At 46.9% G+C, this 14,425-nt stretch overlaps 1 long non-coding RNA gene across 1 annotated transcript; it reads right to left on the reverse strand.

Annotated features, from left to right (window-relative positions):
• Window positions 1-8,523: 8,523 nt before the first annotated feature.
• Window positions 8,524-10,058, reverse strand: LOC147436128 (uncharacterized). Its single transcript, XR_015185055.1, has 2 exons — window positions 8,865-10,058; window positions 8,524-8,745 (listed from the first exon to the last, which is right to left on the reverse strand). It is a non-coding gene; the product is annotated as an uncharacterized LOC147436128 (long non-coding RNA).
• Window positions 10,059-14,425: the final 4,367 nt, after the last annotated feature.

A 14,425-nucleotide genomic window follows, 5' to 3' on the forward strand; every position in this document is an offset into this window, starting at 1 on the left:
ATTTACAATTTTCAAAAGTGGGATGGAGACTCTCATAAAGTGATGTTGGAAATCTTTTGAGTCAAAGATTGGAGGCAATCCTAGAGTGATTCTGGGAGAGGTAAGGAGATGAAAAAATGAAAGATAAGAGAAGCCAAAATGACCTCTCTCTCTCTCTCTCTCTCTCTCTCTCTCTCTCTCTCGCTCTCTCTCTCACTCACACACACACACACACACACACAATGCCCTTCCAAGCCTGTAGGGCATTTCCTTCGGAAAAACCATTGGGTTTCAAGGGCAACTTAACTTGGTGAGCAATAAGCTACCTTGCCGAGGAAACTCCAATGCGAAGGCCAAAGCAAGTCTAGCGAGAGAGAGAGAGAGAGAGAGAGAGAGAGAGAGAGAGAGAGAGTGAACAAGAAGAGGAAATTAGAACTACTTTACTATCCCCGAAGTGTGGTAGATTGGTTATCGCATTTCCATGTGGAATAATAGACCCCGTGCACAGGTCGTTTGCTCCTCAGGTCATTCGCCAATGAATAGTTGCTTTGAGGACTCTTGAGATAGTTCTTACGATGTTAAAACTTCTCTTCTTCTTCTTCTCCTCTCTCTCTCTCTCTCTCTCTCTCTCTCTCTCTCTAACTCTCTAATTTTAACAAAAAGGAGGTAATTTTTATTACGTGAATGCAATAAAAGGAAGAAACTAGTTCTTCAAACTGCGAAATTCTTTTAGTACTTTTTGTAACGAGGTAGGGTGTATGTAGTAGGTTACTGTAGTAGTATGTGGAGATTCATTGGCAGGATATGACTAATTGAAAATAGTTTTATCAAAGATGGCTTGAAGCTCAATATTGTAATAAAAAAATGGGAAAAATTACCAAAATACCCATCTAATTTGTGGAAATTCCCAAAATACCCCTCAAATTTCAAAAATTCCCAAAATACCCCCAATATTTGTCATAGTTTCCCAAAATACCCCTCAAATTTTCCAAATTCCCAAAATACCCCTAGTTGTGAGATTAAATTTTTCCAAAGATTAAAAATTTTGTACCTTTCATAAGAAGACTGATTGTCTATCAATACAAGATACGAAAACTAGAACTTGAGTAGGTTATGTAGGCTTTGGAGATGAATTGCTTCATTATTTTTAGATATAATTGCCCTTTTTTGCGAGGTAATTTGTGACAAATTACATGCTAAGCACTCAAAAACGGATCTTGATTGTCAGAAAAGAAGAAAGGAATGATAAGCTTGAATTATTCAACCAAAATAGATACAAGGGTATTTTGGGAATTTTTGAAATTTGAGGAGTATTTTGAGAATTTCCGCAAATTAGAGGGGTATTTTGGTAATTTTCCCAAAAAAATGAGTAGCTGCCGTTATCAAAGCACCTGATCGGTGGAGCTGGTAGTATCGTGCAGACATGTCCCCGTAGCACTCTCTCTCGACTCTCCCTCTCCCGCTCTACGTACCCCGCCTCCTCTTGTGCAGCAACCCAGCAAAGGCTCCATCCAGCTACATCACCATGTCGCTCTCATGGGGCGCCGCCCCTTCCTCCTCCTGCTCTACGCCTTCGCCGATGCCTTCTTCCTCGGCGCACAGGCTCACTACTCCCAAGACGACGACAGAGACACCAAATAATCCCCCAAAAAGAAGAGCAGCCTAGCCCCCAGCTCCTCCTACTATCACCCCTACAAGAAGCCCCACTACAAACCTTACTATTACAAGAAGCAGAAGCCCTCTTACAAGCCACTCTACAGGAAGCCCTACTACAAGCCCATCCACAAGAAGCCTTATTACAAGTGTGACGCCCCAGGAGCTGGGCGCGTCATGGAGAGGTGCGTGGTGGGCGCGTTTGCGCTCAAAGGGCCCGGCTCGGACGGGACCGGCTCGGGTCGAGGTGCTTTTGTCTTCAAGGGGCCTGGCTCGGACGGGACCAGCTCGGACGGGACTGGCTCGGGTCGAGTTGCCTTCAAGGGGGCCCGGCTCGGACGGGACCGGCTCGGGCGTGGTTGCGTTTCGCGGGTCTTGCGTTCCGGGTCCCTAGCCCCACGTAGCCTCAGGCTCCACTGCACTCACAGAGGGTCATAGCGTGCCCTGGGGAACCTTGCGTGGAGTCCCCACGGTGCACGAGTGCGTGGAGTGAGGCTAGCGTGTCTAGGTGGGGGGTCCCCTCCCGTGGCCGTTTTCGGGAGGCTCATACCCCTTATATACACCCCCGGTTGAAGAGAGTTCGACGTCCTCGTCGAACGAAGGGAAAAGAGAGCTTGGCTATGCATGAGGCCAAGGGACTAAGGGGTGCATATAAGTGCAAGTGTGACGACCCGGGAGGTTGGGCCGTCGGGAGTAACGTGCGCGTCAAGTGGGCACGGGGGTCTGAAGCTCTTTCCCTGCAGCTCTGATACCAAGTGTGACGACCCGGGAGGTTGGGCCGTCGGGAGTAACGTGCGCGTCACGGGCACGGGGGTCTGGAGCTCTGATACCAAGTGTGACGCCCCAGGAGCTGGGCGCGTCATGGAGAGGTGCGTGGTGGGCGCGTTTGTGCTCAAAGGGCCCGGCTCGGACGGGACCGGCTCGGATCGAGGTGCTTTTGTCTTCAAGGGGCCTGGCTCGGGCGTGGTTGCGTTCCATGGGTCGACGGCCGTGTTGCGTTTCGCGGGTCTTACGTTCTGGGTCCCTAGCCCCACGTAGCCTCAGGCTCCGCCGCACTCACGGAGGGTCATAGCGTGCCCTGGGGAACCTTGCGTGGAGTCCCCACGGTGCACGAGTGCGTGGAGTGAGGCTAGCGTGTCTAAGTGGGGGGTCCCCTCCCGTGGTCGTTTTCGGGAGGCTCATACCCCTTATATACACCCCCGGTTGAAGAAAGTTCGACGTCCTCATCGAACGAAGGGAAAAGAGAGCTTGGCTATGCATGAGGCCAAGGGACTGAGGGGTGCATATAAGTGCAAAGTGAGCAAAAACTGTACCCGAATGCAAGTAAGTAGCATGCTTTGTTTTTGGACTTTTTGAAAATGAATGTGTGTGTATATTTTTGTGGTTTTTGGCAAAAGGCTGAAAAAAGGATGCTTTGAATACCCAAGTAGAATTCCCCATACTTGAGCATTCCCCAAAAGGTAACCCGAAGTGCGCGGAGCCACCTGTTGCGTTGGCCCGCACGGAGGCTTCTTGAAAGCCGAATGTGAAGGAGAGTCCGTCGCAATGCAGCACTTGCGAAGTTGGTCCCTGTGTGGACGTCATTTGGAGGGCTAGCTCGGTGCCCTGTGGTCTCTTGTAGACTTGAGTGGGTCTTCAGCTCAGCATGGGCCACAAAAGTGGCCGGGGCGCGACGAACACAGTTGACTTGGTCCGTCGCGTTTTCTCTTTTTCTGTTTTTGTTATAAAGAGCCCTGTCTGGCTCGCCTCTTTCCTTTGTTTGCCGAAGTGGTGACAGCCCGGGGTTTGGGCGCGTCATGTTGGAGGTGCCCGGCTCGGATCGGGACCGGCTCGGGTCACGGGTGACGGCCCGGGGGTTGGGCGCGTCACGGGAACGGCTCTGACTTCCTGGAGCTCTCTTACCAAGTGTGACGACCCGCTGGTTGGGCCGTCGGGAGTAACGTGCGCGTCAAGTGGGCACGGGGGTCTGAAGCTCTTTCCCTGGGGCTCTTTTACCAAGTGTGACGACCCGGGAGGTTGGGCCGTCGGGATTAACGTGCGCGTCACGGGCACGGGGGTCTGGAGCTTTGATACCAAGTGTGACGACCCGGGAGGTTGGGCCGTCGGGAGTAACGTGCGCGTCAAGTGGGCACGGGGGTCTAAAGCTCTTTCCCTGCAGCTCTGATACCAAGTGTGACGACCCGGGAGGTTGGGCCGTCGGGAGTAACGTGCGCGTCATGGGCACGGGGGTCTGGAGCTCTGATACCAAGTGTGATGCCCCAGGAGCTGGGCGCGTCATGGAGAGGTGCGTGGTGGGCGCGTTTGCGCTCAAAGGGCCCGGCTCGGATGGGACCGGCTCGGGGCAAGGTGCTTTTGTCTTCAAGGGGTCCTGGCTCGGACGGCACCGACTCGGGTCGAGTTGCCTTCAAGGGGGCCCGGCTCGGACGGGACCGGCTCGGACGTGGTTGCGTTCCATGGGTCGACGGCCGTGTTGCATTTCGCGGGTCTTACGTTCCGGGTCCCTAGCCCCACGTAGCCTCAGGCTCCGCCGCACTCACGGAGGGTCATAGCGTGCCCTGGGGAACCTTGCGTGGAGTCCCCACGGTGCACGAGTGCGTGGAGTGAGGCTAGCGTGTCTAGGTGGGGGGTTCCCGGCTCGAGTGTGGTTGCGTTCCATGGGTCGACGGCCGTGTTGCGTTTCGTGGGTCTTGCGTTCCGGGTCCCTAGCCCCACGTAGCCTCAGGCTCCGCCGCACTCACGGAGGGTCATAGCGTGCCCTGGGGAACCTTGCGTGGAGTCCCCACGGTGCACGAGTGCGTGGAGTGAGGCTAGCGTGTCTAGGTGTGGGGTCCCCTCCCGTGGCCGTTTTCGGGAGGCTCATACCCCTTATAACAAGCCTACCTACAAGAAGTATTATTACAAGCCTAAGCCCACTCACAAGTCTCCCCCACCTCCTTCTCCCCTTTACAAATTTCCACCTCCTCCTTACTACACTCCTTCCCCCATCTACAAGTCTCCTCCTCCACCCTACCACACACCATCCCCTGTGTACAAGTCCTCCATATCACACACCTTCACCTGTCTACAAGTCCCCTCCGCCTCCACATACACATCACCCACTTACAAGTCTCCTCCTCCATCATATTCTACCCCATCAGCAATCTATAAGTCGCCGCCTCCTCCTAAATACAGTCCATCCCCCATCTACAAATCTCCCCCTCCTCCAAACTTCAACCCATCGCCCATCTACAAGTCCCCTCCGCCTCCTAAATACACTCCATCTCCAATCTACAAGTCTCCACCACCTCCATACTCAACTCCATCTCCCGTCTCTATAAGTCTCCTCCACCACCAACCTACAGCCCATCCCCTATCTACAAGTCCCCACCGCCTCCTAAATACATTCCATCACCAGTCTACAAGTCCCCTCCACCTCTTAAGTATACTTCGTCACCAATCTACAAGTCTCCTCCACCTCCATACTCTACTCCATCCCCTCCACCTCCTAAATACACTCCATTGCCAATCCACAAGTCTCCTCCACCTCCATACTCCACACCATCTCCAATCTATAAGTCTCCTCCACCGCCATCTTACACCCCATCTCTTGTCTACAAGTCCCCTCCACCTCCTAAATACACCCTATCGCCAGTTTACAAGTCTCCTCCACCTCCATTTTCCACCCCAACTCCGGTCTATAAGTCTCCTCCACCGCCATCCTACACTCCATCACCAGTCTACAAGTCACCTCCACCTCCTAAATATGATCCGTCACCTACTTACAAGTCTCCGCCTCCTCCATATTCAGCGTCATCACCTATCTACAAGTCTCCTCCACCGACATACAAACCCATCTCTAGCCCCCCCCCCCCCCCCCCCCCCCCCCCCCCCCCAACCCACCAAATGCTAATTTGAACCCTTAATTTAATGTTGAAGCTAATATATTCTCTCTCTCTCTCTCTCATATTTTCAAAAAGTCGGGCTATTGCTCATGTGTTGGCATCTTAAATATTTTACTAGATGCCAATTTTATTGCATAATGCACAATATTGCACTACAATATAGTTTGATTCTTATTATTTACAAAGTTGCAATTCATGCAAATCTGTTTTTTTTAAAATCCAACCATAATTTTGTGCTACTACAAAATTAGACGTAGTTTTAGAAAATCTAAACATATGTCCCTAATACCACAAATTCAAAACAGGTTTTCTTGAAAAGCTAACCATATTCACATACTACTCTAATACAAGGATTGCCATCGCTCGGCAAAGATGTTATGTTATAACCGAGTATCAATTTGCCGTTAATGGGTTTCTACTGAACATTTTTTGAAAGATTCTTAAGTGGTTTCTCTTATGATTAACCCACCAAAGGATGCTTAGTTGTCTGGCTTATAGTATCTTAAATTTTGACTTGATTTAAATTACACGTATTTAAACAACACATATCTTGTTCTATTAATTATAACAACCACTCAGATATTGTGTTAACAATCCTTAGTGCTCCAATTTCTAGAGCAAAATCTTATATTGTTAAAAGGAAGGTCTCTTTACAGTTTTGCATTTTTTACAATGTACATGACTCTTTAACCAAACATCTTATAGCCTTGCAACTGAGTTGGTGTGCTGTGAGAGAGAGAGAGAGAGAGGGAGAAATGAAATGATATATCAACGTCTACAAAAGGCCAAAATGACCTATGAGACCAAACTGATTACAATGGTAGTCTAGTACCAAGTCTGGGTACAACCAAAGAAAACTACAAACTAGAAACTGAGATAGGAGTGCTACCGACTCCTATGGGTGGCTAGTAAGCTGAGCAATGGTATAATGCCACAAAGATACAAAATGGGAATAAGTGTTACCATGATACAATATAGCAGTAGCATGAGGTCTATCCTGATCGACACTCCGAGTGTCGTGCTAGAATCCTATGGATCCTCTGTCGCAATCTCCATCAATGCTGCGTGGCTTCCCTCCTCAGTTGTGGTCGTCTCGATCTCCCCAACTCTATAGCTCGGTCAATGAGAGTGTGTGTATGGGTGGGAACAGAGCCCTGTGGTGGTGGCGGCCCCTCTGCCTCTGTGGTACTCGAACTGAAAAACTCTGAGATGCGTCTCTGGGACTGTCTCTGTCTATGCCCGCTCAATAGAGAGTCTCTATGTCTCTGTATCTCAAATAGAAATAATCCGAGACATCTCTGATCTTGATATCTCATGACTTTATCTAACGAGTCAAAACCATCTCTGAATAAATAGTGAAAGCGTCCCTGTATCTCATAGTAGACTGTGCAGTGACATATATAGTGAAACTCTGTCTCCAGCTGTGCATGGCATAACTGACATATCCTATTGTCTGTTGGTATGCCTATGAAGCTACCTGTCTCAATCCCAAGCTGGTGTGAAGATGTGTGTATCTGGCCTATGGCACATCGTAACCCATGAGATAGATGTGTGTCCATGTAGTTGGGCCGTGTGACAATCCGTCTGTCGTGAGTTGGAGAAGATGCTCTTTATAGAAAGCCCTCTTCGTACCCAACTTCCGTGATGGCTCTATCCATGTCCTCCTAGTATCAAGCTGGATAAGATCCTGCCAGATGAGTCTAGTAATCTCCATCCGGGTAAGAGCCAAAGATGGTGCATCAAGAGAATACTGAAAAGGGGGATGCATGTCCATGCTGAAACCATGCCTCTGGAACCATGAGCTCATCTATGCTTACCAACATGATGTATCTCCCTGTAATGCCAGCTATCTAGATAACTCAAGAGCAAGCCTAGCATATATGTCCCTGGTGGTGTCCCATAAGCTGTGTATAATGATACTGATCTGGTAAGTGCCTCAATCTCCATATGTGGGGCAGCCAGCTCAGCTCGTATGATGTCATGTGGTCTGAGGCCTTGGCTCTAATCAGCCTAGAAAGCATAGATATCAAGGGCCTCTCCATATTACTCCATCCAGCACTGTCAACAAATGGTCCCCAAACTTGAACCTTGTAGTGCATAACTGAAGCGACCAAAGTGTCGAAGAGCCAGAGCTTTGTTCGAGGTTCCTGGAACTGGACCTGCGAACAAAACCTCTCTAAACCACCTAGGGCTGCATAGGCTCGAGTCAATCTAGTGTCTGTTACCACTTTTAGTGTGAACCTCGGTCCACTAAAGACCACCCCAAGATATGTATATGCATCAGTGTACTGCATAATGTCCTGACCATATGTGAATGTAGGTGTTGATCTCTTGACCCACTGTGACGTGGTATTAGATACCATGACCTTGGTTTTACCAAGGTTGACAGACAATCCACTATCCCTTGCAAAACTATGCAATGCGTCCAAATGTCTCTACATACCCTCTGGTGAGTCTGATATCAACACGATATCGTCAGCATACAATAAAAGAGGGATCTATGTCCCTGCAAGCTGAGCACCTCTATCTCCTCCTCTGTCAATATAATCAAAGACCTCATCAACATTACAAGAGGTTGTGTGCACTTGTGACGTTTTTAGCGACGGAAATACATTGGGTTTTTATACTCTCCGGCGTCACTAAGACCGTCACTAATAGCATCGCTATGGGCGCATCACTTATATGCGTCGCTATATAGCAACGCAGATAGCGACGATTACAGGCCTTCTATAGCGACGTTGCAGAGCCTTATACAGCGACGTCTATAGCGACGCCCGAGAGTAAAAAAATTTGGGTACCCATCAACCATATTGAATGTTTCAATAATAGAGTAAACCTAAATAAATCCAAGATAAACCTAGATTCACCTTTGAAAAAAAGCGCAAGGTATACACCCAAAGTAGTCAGCCACAAGACAATATAATCATTAACTCCATCATGCATAGTATTGTTTGCAGAATAAAGATACAAAACTGACAAAAGTAAATTAACGACAATTGTACACATCATAGGCAAAATCACTTGGTTGTTAAGCTTTGCAAATGTAATAGTTACAATACCATTATCATTATTGAGAAAATACATGGTTTTTTCAATAGTTACAAAAAGACGTACACACGTCATCTCATTATACATGCTATGACAAAAGAAAACTAATGCTATCTGGTTATGGCTAAATTGACATCGTCTAATCAGACGTCTCATCGCGTCCAAGCGGCATATTTGTCGGATTCTGCATAAAAAAACAATAAGACTTTCTATAAGTATAAGCATATAATTTACAAAACAATCTATTTTCTTAGCTTATCATTAAAATACAACAAATGTAAAAGAGTAAAGTGAAATACTAACCATGCCGTCGCGAGAACTCAGAATGTCCATCAGGACGTTTAAGCCCTTTCTACCTGCATACTCGCGCTCGTACGGTGTGGGGTCACGTCCTGTCATCATCGACCATTGTTGAAAACGTACAAAGAATCCATTATGTTAGAATTTAAAAGTATAAATAGACGTAACTACCAAACCTAAAGAGCAATGCAAAAACATTTACAAAATCAGCCTCAAATAATGCCACCGGCCGCTCCCCAAGTAATGTGAGCTCCGTGCCTCTACTCGCGCTTTGGCTGCCTCCTTTTGTTGCTTCCACTTGTTAGGATTCTCACGCGCTACTCGATTCGCATTCTTTCAATCTTCTTTGGCCAGCCAATCAGATCTGTTCCACCCATGCTTTATTGTTTTTGGTACTTCAAAACGCTTGTGCTTACAGTATTCGCGCATTCGAATCTTCATCAGGTCTTCATTGAAGCACTCATCCCGACTTGACACGGGAAACACGTCATGCAGCATGCTGATGACTCTATCTTTTAATTCACTTGGCACTTCACTCCAGGTGTTTAGTATGTAGTGTCTAAACACCTGAGAGCAAAGACCGCGCATGCACAAGATCACCTTCTTGCCCTCGTCATCCAAGATGATGTCATCGTTGATGTCAACCAAGTACCGCAAGCCCTCTCGCCTGTGACGCGTGAACCTGAGTGTCTCGGCAGGGATCTCTAGCGGTGTCTCGATGGAGATACGGACGTCAGGTGTCTCCATTGGAGTCTAGGTCCCGAAGCGAGGAGTGTCGATTGGGGTGACTCTCGGAGGAGTAGCTAGTGGTGTGTAGCTAGGATAGACCGATAACCGCACAAAACCTAGCGTAGATGACAATGTCGTGGCTGGTGTGGGGGAGGGCAAAGAAGGGGAAGGTAAGGAGCCTAGTCGAACACGAGGCGATGTCGAGGCATCAGCGGCAGCATCCCCACAGCAACCGCCGTCGCCACCATTAGAGCGTCGATGTCTAAACGAGTGTGAAGATCGTCTCATCAACACCGAAGCTTCGGAGCGCGCTGAATGCTCTGAAACAAAGGGAGACGTTGAAGGATTAGAACAACGTGATGGTGCTCCAGAGCGATGACGCTCCTCACACCACCTTCGTTGCTGGGATGACAAAAAAGAAAGAAACTCATCATCATCCATACCTGCATTAAACACACGAGCATTTAATCTTTATAATTAATGGAAAAGAAAACATGGACAAGTAGAGAGAGAGAGAGAGAGAGAGAGAGAGAGAGAGAGAGAGGACTCATAAAGGGAGAGGGATTCATGTGTAGAGAGATTCCTGTAAAGTTCTTGTGAATTTGTCTCCCGTGTGCATTCTACGTATCTTGTAAAAGCACTGCGCTCCGAGTGCGATGGAGACTGAGGCTGCAATCGCGAAGGAAGTGACCAGTCTCTGCTCATAGATGATGCTCGCCCCTCCACTAGATCTAGTTGATCGGGTAAAAGAGACGCTAAAAAGCAGTAGTAGTGCTTTTTAGCGTCTCTTTCATCCGATCAACTAGATCTAGTAGAGGGACGAGCAGCATCTATGAGTAGAGACGGATCACCTCCTTCACGATAGCAGCCTCGGTTTCCATCGCACTCGGAGCGCAGTGCTCATCAGCATATCAGACTTTCACGACACATCGAGGAGTGTCCCTGCTTGTGAGAACATACCTGGAGCATACGTTCCTGGAGTGGACGCAATGACGATTAAACACAATTTAAATTTCTCAAGTATAGCATATAGACAGGAATGGACAAAAAGCCACGTGAATACAATATATATTATAGAACGGAGCAAAATTGGTCAAATACAATGTTTATGGCTAAAAGAGGCCTCTCTCTCATCCTCGCATAGCTCAACATAACTCCCTATATCGATATAGAGCTCTCCGTTTAGGCAGATGTCCTCCGTTTCATTTTGTAGATCCTTTGCATGCACCCCATAGAGAGTAGCAGCTTGATGCTCGTCTGGCACGACCTCAGCAACTTCTTACTGAGCATCTTCTCCGATCTCCTCCATTGATGCCGATGTGATTGGCACATGGTAGTCCTCATATATCCGTGCACTACGAGGGGCTACCTCTATGATGTCCCACCAATTTGATGCAGACTTTGTAGGATGACATATCATCTGATAGAGCCACATAACTTACATGAGAGATTCCAAGCACATAACTTCTAAAATTGGATGTTAACTATTTACATACTTGTTGACAATGCTCGGGTAGTACGAAAGTGTCTCTTAGGTCGGTCCATTCTTTAGTTGAATCCACCTCAAGGAAACCAGACTCTCCTCTATGTATAGTAGTGTTGCAACCCTCCATGTTTAGCTTGAACCATTGCACATTGAACAAGTCGACAAAAAATCCTCTATAATAGATCCTCAAAATCTCTTGTAGCATGCCGAAGTAAGTAAATTCTGCCACCACAAGATCTGCATCAAACGACCGTCGTCGACTAAACTGTTCAAATTTTGCCATGATTCCACAATCTTGAGTAAAACGCTTTTTGTCGATCCGTTCAACCCTAGAATGTCGACCTTTACACCATGTTGTTGTCTATGACTTATACTACAACCAACAAAGATTATGAGTAGCCGTTCAAACATCTAGAAAGTCGCTAGTCATACATTGCAAACTTACCTTGGTCGCGCAATCCCGAGAGTACTCCCACTCCTCCTCAGTCACTTCTTCACCGCACTGTTGTGCGCTTTTCAATTGGTTGTGCAACCATCTTAAGCTCATGAATGCTGGTAGGCTCTCCAGACCCGCCGGATAATACATCGGCGGTCGTCTTCCCAATCTCCACTTGATTCGTACTCTTTGTCGCTCTTGCTTTGCATCCTCGTATTGTGAAATCCACTTTTGCATCACTGGATAGTGAAGCATGCAAAATTGGTTGATTTTAGCCTCTAGATCTTCCGTCATCTTCTTCTCAACACTGAGATTGCACATGACAATCCCAGATATGCGCTCATCATCTATGGTTCGCCATAGCGTGTCCCGGGCTTTATCAAATCCATCTAGCCACTCTCCAATGTAAACTAGGGACTCTCATACCAGCCAACCTTCTGTCATGCTACCCTCCGGATGTGCTTTCTGACGTACATATCCCTTGAGCGTTTTCATAAAACGTTGTAAAAAGAACATCCATCTGGAATGTATCGTGCCAGCTATTTCCACCTCATCAACTATGTGAACAAAAAGATGTACCTGAATAGTTAGCATGGTAGTAGGAAAGTGTTTCTCAAACATGCACACAACCTCCACAGTGTTTAGTCTGGCGAATGGTATGGAGTCTACATTGATCTCCTTTTGTCAGATCCATTGCACCAACTTCGCAAGTTTGTAGATTGTGTTATGAACTTCAGGAGACAAACATTCCTCAATGGCCACCGGTGAAATAAACTGCAAAACATGTCTACAAATGATATTAAAGTCCACACACGAATTTGTTGCACAATTTTCACTATGATATATTCCACTTCAAACATACCTGACACATTTTATGCCAGTCGTGTGACTTCAAACCGGTAAGCTTTTTTTCTTTAGTGAAACACGTTCAGAGCGAGTGCATTTCGCCAGTGGGGGTCCGCACAAATCGAATGGTCTCTTTTACTTTGCGTTCTTGACTCCTGTCAAAATCCATGGCGCTTTAGGGAGTTTTATCGATCCATCGGATGCTGTCTGCGATCAATATTGCTCCATACGATCCACATTTCTAACATCAACCCTGGATCCCGAAGTATCTTTCTTGTCGATCAAATGGTCCCACTGCAGATTACCCACATTCTTGAATATGTGCGTTGGATCGAACAAGTGAGTGATCATGACTCTGGGCCAATATGGTAACTCGTACCATAGAGAGTCACTTCATCCCTTGGGACAAACCGTCATCACACATCTCCTTCTTCTCTAACCATGCTTGTGCACACATCCTCGGTGGCTCTCTTCCCAAAAAGCCGTCGCGTAACACATGATTCTTTGGAAGATACGCTCGATGATCTTAGTAGATTTTCTTCTTCAATGAGGACATCCGACGTGCATTAAGTTTAGGTCCACATGTGACGCATACTCTATATCCGCTTGTTTGAAGCCGTGCATGTATACACATGACAATAAATAAGCTTGACAAAAACCAAGATTTAAAGTGTTTGAGTTTGAGTGTAAATCATCTAAGCATTCTGTTAGTCCGGGATAGTCATGCATGGTCCACATTAGAATGCCTCTGATCAAAGCGTTCCGTCGACCTGTGTGTCGGCTCATATCCACCACTTCTATGTCAATCCACAATTGTTGTAGCTCTTCCAATAGTGGGCAAAGATACACATCCATATTCTTTACTTTATACCGCCCGGCACAATCAAGCTTAGTCACAGGTGCCCCTTCTTGGTAATCAACCATGGGGGAATGTTGTGATTGACGATGACAACGGGCCATACACTCTAAGATGTTGATCTCTGACCAAATGGATTACGCTATCCATGGCCAAGCCTATACACAAATTTCGAGCTTCCCTAACAAAATCCGGCCATGTATCGTCTATATGTTTCGAGGCTGCGCAATCTACAGGAATCCGTAGAACACCATCCGAAGATCTATTCTCCTCGTGCCATGATGCTAGGACGGCCATGGACTTACATTCGAAGAAATGCTTGATGCGAGGAAGCAGAGGAAAATGTCGCAAAACCTTTTGTGAAATTTTTGTTCCATGGAGATTTACTCAATATCTCTCGGAATCACATTTCGGACACTTCTCCATGTCTATGAATTTCCCTCTGAAAAGAATGCAGTCGTTAGGACAAGCGTGAATCGAATTGTGATCCATCTCCAAGTTTCGCAAGATCTTTCTTGCTTCCTCTCTGAAATCTGGCATCACATTATCAGCTGACAGTATGTGCTCTTTGAGCAATCTACACAGCGAAAAAAAAGCGGTACACTTCTGTAAGTAATCTATCAGATCATTATACATCTAGAGTTTTTTATTGAAGTAAACACATTGTAATAGATCACCTGAAAAGCGTTGTGACGCTAGTGTCACTCCATCCAAACTTTGACTGCATGTTGAGAACCAGGAGCGCCTTCAATCTAAACACACATGCTTCATCATACAATGGCATATCGGCTTCACTTTGCATATAATCATACATAAGCCTTTCTGAATCCATGATCGTCTCGATCATTACATCGATCTCGGGCTCAAATATTGCCTCGTTGGGAATGTGGTGTGCACGATCATCCTCGAGCTCTCAGAGGCTACATCTTGTGGTCTCATGTATACTGCTTGACCAAAGCGCCTGCGAACACGTCTATTGGGTTGAAAGATTGTTGCCTGTTGACCAGCGTCAGAATCCGACGAGTTGTAATTGGCAACAACTTGATCTATAATAGATGGATCAAACTCGCCAAATTCGCGAACGTGCTGCAAAGAAACGCGTTTTATCCGTTGCACAGCATGCTTGCATTAATTACAAGGACATAAGATCCTTGTTGAGAGATAGGTGTTTTGGTTGGACGGCCCCACATCCTCGTCACTACTCATAATGA

The sequence above is a fragment of the Adiantum capillus-veneris genome, chromosome 18 (assembly GCF_014529385.1).
Source record: "Adiantum capillus-veneris isolate H3 chromosome 18, ASM1452938v2, whole genome shotgun sequence".
In the NCBI taxonomy this organism is placed as follows: domain Eukaryota; kingdom Viridiplantae; phylum Streptophyta; class Polypodiopsida; order Polypodiales; family Pteridaceae; genus Adiantum; species Adiantum capillus-veneris.